Raw genomic sequence first — 9,244 nt, forward strand, 5'->3', positions numbered from 1 at the left:
AAAACCAGAGAAACTGATCATTTTGAAGTGGTCTCTTAATTTTTTCCGCGGCTGTATATATATATATATGTTAATGCATTTTTAAGTTGTTTAGCCATTAACACTCTGGCAGGGGGACTGCCAATGGAAACTAGCCTTTTGGCTACAATTGGGTGCATTTACTTTTTAATGTTTATTAATGTACACTGTCCCTCTTCAACAAATAAACAAACTCAAACTCAAACTCAAGTTGACTTGGCTTGTAACATCTGCAGAATGTGTGATCATGTTCGAATACAAATACCATGCAGTTCATTCTAATCTAACACAACATTGATCAATTAGCAATCTATGTTAGCATTGCATTAGAGAGAGTTTTACCCTTCCCAAAGTAAACAATATTTAATTCATTTTCATTTGCTGTCTCAGAGCCTGAAAATGAGAGATTGGATACAGTCAGCATTGCTGAGAATCCATGACCGACTTCCTGAAGAATTCCTTCGATCTCTGAGGATAGGAAGATCAGATGATAAACCCTTTGACCAAATCCTGACACATGTCGCATTAGATGAGGTTGAGAGTGAACGGATTGGTACTACTACCTTCACTTCAAGGTATGGGCCCCTGTAACACAACCATATTGCTATCCTTCACATGTTTTGAAATCTGTATTTGTATGACCTGAGATTAAAATGTTAATCTCTGTTTGATGGATTTTAACATTGTGATACTTGTTTTACAATTAACAGCATGCGCCCAAGTCACTCTAAAAGAGGCAAAAAGAGAGGTGCGGGCCGTGCACATTCCTATGCTTTGAGGCCAAAGGACCCGACACATGCATACATTAATCAATACCACAACGTGAACAACGAGCGGGGTAAGGCTTTGAACAGAGGGTGGCAACAACCAAACATCCTGGAGAGCAATGATTCTGCATGGGACCAGCGGAACAGAGGAAGGCTCAAGATGGCCGACCATGTGGACATTTACCTGCAGCACCTATCTGACAGTGATGAGGAGTCCACAAACTGCTGGGGCAGTTTCCAGAAAGCGCTGCGTGGATGCTGCATCAAACAGGGGACTGAACGGAGAAACATGGAGTGGGAGAGAGTGAGAGAGGAAGAGAGGTGCAGGGAGCTGAGAAGGATCCAGAAAGAGGAGAGACAAAGGGAAAAGCAGAGAAAGATGGAGGAGGAGAAACAAAAGGAACAGGAGAGGCTTCAAAAAGCAGCAAGGCAACAGAAGATTAAGAGACGAAGAGAGGAAGAGAGAGAAAAAGAGCTGCAAACACTGAAAAAGAGGGTGCTGCAACAGTGGGCAGAGACAGCAGGTCAGCAGACCTGGCGACTGACCGGGGAGGAGATTGAGGAGATGCAGACGCTCCAAAAACTGGAGGCAACTGGTCAGTTTGAGATCGACGAACAGCAAGACCAGGAGACCGAGCTCATGAGTGAGACAGACAAGGCAAGAATACTGTTTAAGCATTTAATATTAGCAATACAAAATGGTAATGGAAAAATGGCTAGTGGACTATGTCAGTTATATATTTTCTTGACTGCATACTAAATTTCATGAAACATTTTCTATTTCAGTGGAATTTGGAGAGAAGTGGGTGGCAGGCAATGCCACAAAGCGGTGAGATGAGCAGAGACAAGGCAAGCTACCTCAAGATGGACGCAAATAGAGAAGTCTTTGCAGAGACATACCCAATAGCTCAGGTGGAGAAACTGAGAGAGGTGGAGAGAATGAGAGAGATAGAGAGGAATAGAGAGAGAGTGCTGGAGGAAGAATGGACCAGGAAAATGGAGAGTCTGGAAGAGAGGAAGAAACAGAGAAGGAGAGACATGGAAGAAGAGCTGTATGAAAGACAAAGAACACTGGAGAAACAACTAGAGGGACGAATAAGAAGACTGGAGACAGACAAGGAAGAGAGGCAGCGTCAGCTGGAGAAACAGCTTAAGGACATGGAGGAAAACTTTGCTAAGGAAAGTGAAATGGAGCAAAAGAAAAACGAGGATATACTAAGAGAGCTTGAAAGAAAAAGCCAACAGGAGTGGGAGGCAAAGATACTGGAGATGGAACGTAAGATAGAGAGAGAGGAAGTGATGGCTCAGAGAAGGGAGGAGGAATTGTTGAGACAGATTGAACATCAGCAGAAAACTCAAATGGAAGCACTGAGACACACAGAAACAATAATGGGGAAAGAAAGACAGAGACACCTGGATATTCAGAGAGAGCTGGAGGAAGTGAAGGATGAATGTCAAGACATGGGATCAGAGATACAGAGAGAGAGAGACAGAAAGAGCACTATGAGGGAACACTTAGAGATTACAGAGCGAAGGGTGGAAAATGAGCAAAGAGAACAGGAGAGACAGCAACAGATGAATGAGGAGGTTAAGAAAATGGAGCATACATTTGAGATGGAGAGAGAAATGGAGCGAAAGAGACATGAGGAAAGATGGAGGGAATTGGAGGACAAAAGTCAGAAGGAATGGGAGAGGACAAGAGAGCTGGAGAGAAAGCTAGAGGCAGAAAGAGAGACGGCTCAGCAACGAGAACAGGAGTTGTTGAAGCTTATAGAAGAGCAGGAAAAAGCAAAAGAGGGAGAACTGATGAGGATGGAAAAGCAGAGAGAGATTGAGAGAGAAGAAAAAAGAACAAGTGAGTTGCAGACACTCAGAAAAACAGAGCTGGATAAAGTGATAGACAAAGGTAAAGAATGGATGAGAGAAATTAAGCAAAAAGTAGAGAAGGGAAAAGATACAGAGCTAGATTTGCAAGATGGACAGAATAATCTGGAGCATAAACAACAAGATGAAAGAGAGAAAGAAACTGAGGAAGAAAAGAAAACAGCAATAGCAGGGCAGAGGAAGCAAACTATCAAAGGGATGGACTGGTTGAGAGAAATGAGACAAAAAGAAGAGAAAGACAAAGATATCACTCAGCAAGAGGAACAGCTTTTTCTGCAGATTACCTCAAAAGAAAGAGCAGAAGAGTCTGTGGTAAAACCAGTGGAAGCAAAGGACAAACCAATCCAAGGGATGGAATGGTTGAGAGAATTCAAGCTAAAAGAAAAGAGAATTGTGGCTTCGGGAAGTAATATAACAATTGAGGGTAAAATAAATCAAAGTACAAGTAAGCTAATGGAAGGAAAGACAGCAACTGAACGAAAGCATGAGCAACTGGAGGATGACTGGCTTGGAGATATGGGCCAAAGAGAGGACAAATGGAGTGAGATAAGTAGGAAACATCAGCAAAGCAGAGAGGAGAGTAGACAAGAGCTGGGGAAACATATCGATCAAGGAGAGCAGACAGAAAACAACAAATGTATAGTGCTGAGCCCAAGAAGAAGAAATGCAGTGAGAAAGAAAGATGCAGAAGATCAAAGCATGACAGAGGTGAATAGACAGGGAATTAAAGAGGCAAAGGACCTGGGAAATGAGGGAATGGACTGGCTCAAAGAAATGAAGCAGAATGTGGTGAGAAAGAAGAGAGAGAGTTTGCAAGAGGGACAGCAAATTATAGATGAACAACTATCCATTCGGAAGGAAAGAATGGGTAAAATAAAAAACAAGAGCGAAAGAGGAATGGAAGGGAAACAGGTGGAGAGATGTGGACAACTGGATGACTGGCTAGGAGGTACTGGCACAGAAACAAACAATAAAAAGAAAATAATCCCAAGTAGGAGGCAAAGGGGGGAAGACCAAACAGAAGCTACAAGACAGATGGAGAAAGATGAATTGCTGGATGACTGGCTTGAAGAAAAGGAGAAAAAGACAACTGAGGAAAGATTGCGGGAACACAGAGAGAAACGCCAGAAGAAGTAAGTGGAAAAGACACAAGAGACTGAGAAACAGAGGGAACGCAAACTGGAAATGGTGGAGCCGAGACAGAAGGATTTGGTCACACGAAAGAGGATGAATAAAAACCTCAGGTACTCAGACTGAGAGAAAGAAACACAAAGGGAGACACTAAGACAGGAAGAAAGTCCAAAAATGGAGAGATAGATAGATGGATGGATGGATGGATACAGCAAAATTACATGGGGAAAAAATAGGAAGGTGGACAAAGAGTTGAGGGAGGCAAAAGGTTGCAGCGGAAAGGAGCAACTGAGAGGAAGCAAAGGGACGTTGAGAATGTTGCAGGTGCAAAGGGAGTCAGGAGAAAGATGGAGGACAACCAGGAGATGGAGAAGTGGGGGAGGAAGGGGGATATGGACACACCAACGTGTAGACCGTGGAAAAGTACTTCTCAGACTGATCTTGACCACACGTCATGGGGTTCAAAGAGGCAAGCAGACATTAACGGGGCACTGGAGGGGGGATAAAGATGCAATACAAGAAGCCTGAGATAGAGGCAGAAAAGCAGAGATCAGATCAACACACCAGAGCAGAATTTAAAGGATATGGAAGATTATCACACGGTATTCACAAAGGACTAAAGAGGTCTTTATTCAGTGGTGATTTTTTCAGATTTCAGATATACATTTTTTATACTCGAATTTGCTCTTTTCAAATTTCAGTGGAGATTCAGAAAGACCAAGGCTCAACTTCAGAAAGGAAGGAATGTTTTCAAAGGAGACATCAATATTGTTTATTTCTGTTATTTCATTTTTCGTAATTTCATTTGACTTAATTTTCTTTATTTCCAATTATTATTAATTAATAAAACATTAATATGGTATAATGTTTGACTTTACTGTACATAGAACAATGACATTTGTTGACTGGCTTGATGTGAATAGTTGAGTTGTTTTTCTAAACTACTCATTCTGAACTGAAGGCATGCTTTTAAATAAAATGAATACAGTAATAATAGCGGAAAAATGATTCAGCGCTGTTCACTATCCAGTTTAGTCCCATAAAAAGGTTTAATCAAAATTCCAAGGGCAATAGATTTCAATCAAGCAACAGTGAAATGATGAGACAAAAAAAAGTTTATCAGTGGAGATGACCATAGACCACACTCCCTTGTTAGAGGCATTTTCCAAAATAACATGGGTATTCGGTCCGTGTATCATCCGATCATTCAAGTATTCCATTCAATCTGGCAAACGGAAAACGAAATAACGACTCAATGTTTTGTTTTCTCGTTTTTCTGTATGACCAAATAAATGGGAATTGGTGTTTGTTTTCCTTTTTTTCAACACAAAACAGAACAAATAATAAAGAGGGAAACCAAAACGAAATAATGCCTGTAATTTATGATTATTGTTTTTCTGTTTCCCCACACCCCCATGATCCTATGCGAAAGTTACCAGTGTTCGTCTAGGGAAGGCCTGTTGTTATAATGCAAAGCTGCCAAGCGTCACGCTTTGAGTGTGACAGTCACGCAATTTGACCCATTCTCACACCACACGCTACACTTGACATTTCTCATGTCATTTACCCATTCAATAGTCTATATTTTATTTCCATGATAATAAACTTTGGTCCTCGTGGCTTCGAGTAACTCTGATTGACTGACCGAGATAACCAATCCGGCAGTCCTTTGTGCCCAAATCTAACCAACCACGGAAGGCACCACGCAATATAAACCAATCAGAAGCAACGTAAGGCGGGTCTTGACACAGGGGTGCAAACTTGTCACCTTTCGGCGAAATTCGTCGTTTTTAACTTTTCCCATTATAGTTTTATGAGTTAAATCGCAGAGACTATAACATCAGCTAGATCACTAGCTATCATTTAATGCAAATTTAACTCTTCTATTTAGCAACCAGAAAACACAACTTAAGCTGCAATTTAAGTTTAATTTCTCAAAATCAGCTCACCAATAAAAAGAGGGCTTGTGTGTTTTTAAATTGACATAAAAAAAATACAGCTTCCAAACATTTTCGAAGCAATTTGACCTTGAATGTGAGTAGTTGATCGAGTTATCATCTGCCCCGTCTTTTGATGCAATCATTTTAGCTCGGGCATTGGTCGCCCATTATGTATTTATCACTTCAATGGATTGGAAGTCCACTTTCCAGGCTCTCACACGCCCCCTTCAGTGAGGCCGAGGTTACGTTTGCCTACCCTATGTGCTTTTTCACTGCGGTTTTATGACAGATCAGCAAGACTAAATAGGTTCTACACCGCAGTGAAAAAGCACATAGGGTAGGCAAACGTCTGGTTGCTAAATAGAAGAGTTCAATTTGTCTAAATGATAGCTAGTGATCTAGCTGACGTTATAGTCTCTGCGATTTAACTCCTAAAACTATAATGGGGAAAGTTAGAAACCGCTCAGGGTGCTGTCATCAATGTGCAAGCTGCCAATTTAATGGTTATTTAAGATACTGCATCTGTAAAGTAGGCTACCAACTAAACTCCGCTGACGGCCGTGTCTTTTATGTACATTTTTCGGCGTTTTCACGGTAAGATTTTCCCAAAGGAACCGAGAAATAGGCACCGTACTATCCACCGTTATTGTAACCTATTTTGGCTTAAAAACTACGAATTTCGCCGAAAGGTGACAAGTTTGCACACCTGTGTCAAGACCCGCCTTGCGTTGCTTCTGATTGGTTTATATTGCGTGGTGCCTTCCGTGGTTGGTTGGATTTGGGCACAAAGGACTGCCAGATTGGTTATCTCGGTCAGTCAATCAGAGTTACTCGAAGCCACGAGGACCAAAGTTTATTAACATGAAAATAAAAATATAGACCATTGAATGGGTAAATAAGCGTAAGAAATGTCAAGTGTGGCGTGTGGTGTGAGAATGGGTCAAATTGCGTGACTGTCACACTCAAAGCGTGGCGCTTGGCAGCTCTGCATTATAACAACAGGCCTTCCCTAGACGAACACTGGTAACTTTCGCATAGGATCATGGGGGTGTGGGGAAACAAAAAAACAATAATCATAAATATCAGGCATTATTTCGTTTTGGTTTCCCTCTTTATTATTTGTTCTGTTTTGTGTTAAAAAAAAGGAAAACAAACACCAATTCCCATTTATTTGGTCATACTGAAAAACGGGAAAACAAAACATTGAGTCATTATTTCGTTTTCCGTTTGCCAGATTGAATGGAATACTTGAATGATCGGATGATACACGGACCCATCAACCTAGACAAAAGGCCAGGAGCCGCCTTGATGGTTCTAACCTGGTGCTGTGTAAACTAAAACTTGTGGGTGTTGAATTGGTATTTTTTTTGTTCAGCCACTTAACATTTTATAGTGTATTCATATCTATATCTACTTATTTAAAATTGTTGTCCCTATTCATTGTAATTATGTCATATCTCTTACCTCATATTCATTGTACTTATATCATATCATGACTCTTACCTCATATTCATTGTACTTATATCTTATCATGTCTCTTAGCTCATTCATAACTTCTATTGCTACCTTCACCTGTATCATATCTGCTGCACTAATGACCAACTATTGCTTCCAATGTTACTACTGCTCATACCCCATATATCTTGTTCTGTCATATCATACTGTATATATCCCATCTATTTATTTTTATATTACCACTATGCATACTCTGCACTCTTCTGCTATGGTTCTTCTGGTTAGATTCTGTTGCATTGTACTTATATCATATCATGACTCTTACCTCATATTCATTGTACTTATATCTTATCATGTCTCTTACCTCATTCATAACTTCTATTGCTACCTTCACCTGTATCATATCTGCTGCACTAATGACCAACTATTGCTGCCAATGTTACTACTGCTCATTCCCCATATATCTTGTTCTGTCATATCATACTGTATATATCCCATCTATTTATTTTTATATTACCACTATACATATGCAGAATACTCTGCACTCTTCTGCTATGGTTCTTCTGGTTAGATTCCGTTGCATTGTACTCATATCATATCATGACTCTTACCTCATATTCATTGTACTTATATCTTATCATGTCTCTTAGCTCATTCATAACTTCTATTGCTACCTTCACCTGTATCATATCTGCTGCACTAATGACCAACTATTGCTGACAATGTTACTACTGCTCATACCCCATATATCTTGCGCTGTCATATCATACTGAATAAAAATGCTAGTACAATACATTATCTGTAAGGTTGTGAGTGTGCAGTGGTAATGTAAGTTGATATTGATATATTGATATATGTTTTTATTTAGTCACACACAGTAACAACAAACAAGTTCAACACAAATAATAATACATTCAAAGTGACTGAAAAGGCACAAGCTGAAGCATAATGCTTGTATTTAAGCCTGTCCTGTTTGACCAATTTAAGCTACTCATCAACATGTGCATTTTTTTTTTTTACAAGTAATACATGTAATGGAAATAAAAAAACAAACAAAAGAATTGCGTCCAAAAAGTTAGTCACAAGAAGAGCAATGAAGCAAGATCCCAAATAAACAGCACAAAATCCTATTATGGACACTTGTAGCCCTCAAAAATGGCTTTAGCTACCATCCCTTTGAAAACAAAAAAATTCTTACACTTTCTTAAGATTATGTTATGTTATGTTATCTCCTTTTCATTTCTTTTTTGGCATTTGGTACAGTAAATTTACAGATATCTCTGAGATTATATTTTGTCTCTTGAAATTAGAAAAACCTTTGTATGCTGACTGGGAGTTGGTTTGATTTAGCTCGATACATTATTTGCATTATTTTATAATATACCAGATCATTTCATTTCATAACAAATGATTTCATCAACAATGGGTTAGTGTGTGCATAATAATCAACCTTATTTATTATCCTTATGGCTCGTTTTTGTAAAATAATTATTTCATTGACAGTTGTTTTATATGTCAATCCCCAGACTTCCACACAATATGATATGTAGGGAAGTATAAGTGAACAGTAATTAATATGTAAGGCCTTATAGTTTAACATGCTTCTTGATTTGTACAAAATTGCTATCGTCTTAGAGATCTTTCCTTTGATATAATAAACATGTGGTTTCCATGTTAATTTATGGTCAATGACCACTCCTAGAAATGTTATCTCGGTCACTCGTTCAGCATCACTTATTTTTAATTTAATGTCCTTACCTATTTCTTTTCGATTTCCAAAGACCATGAATTAGTTTTTTTTTCTATTGAGTGACATTCTATTAACATCACTCCAGGTTTTGAAGATTTCTAAATCTCTTTCAATAGAAGTCAAGAGTTGCTGTAAATTATTACCCGAACAGTATGCTACATGTTTGTATCAGTTGGATTCGTAGAACGTAATAAATTACATTGCTTGACCGTGTGGCTATTTGTCTCTGTTTTGTTATTGTTGTTGTTACTGACCACGAGAATGAGTAAGATCTTTAATAATAGTCTCAACAACGTTTA

The sequence above is a fragment of the Sprattus sprattus genome, assembly GCF_963457725.1.
Source record: "Sprattus sprattus genome assembly, chromosome: 7".
Lineage (NCBI taxonomy): Eukaryota > Metazoa > Chordata > Actinopteri > Clupeiformes > Clupeidae > Sprattus > Sprattus sprattus.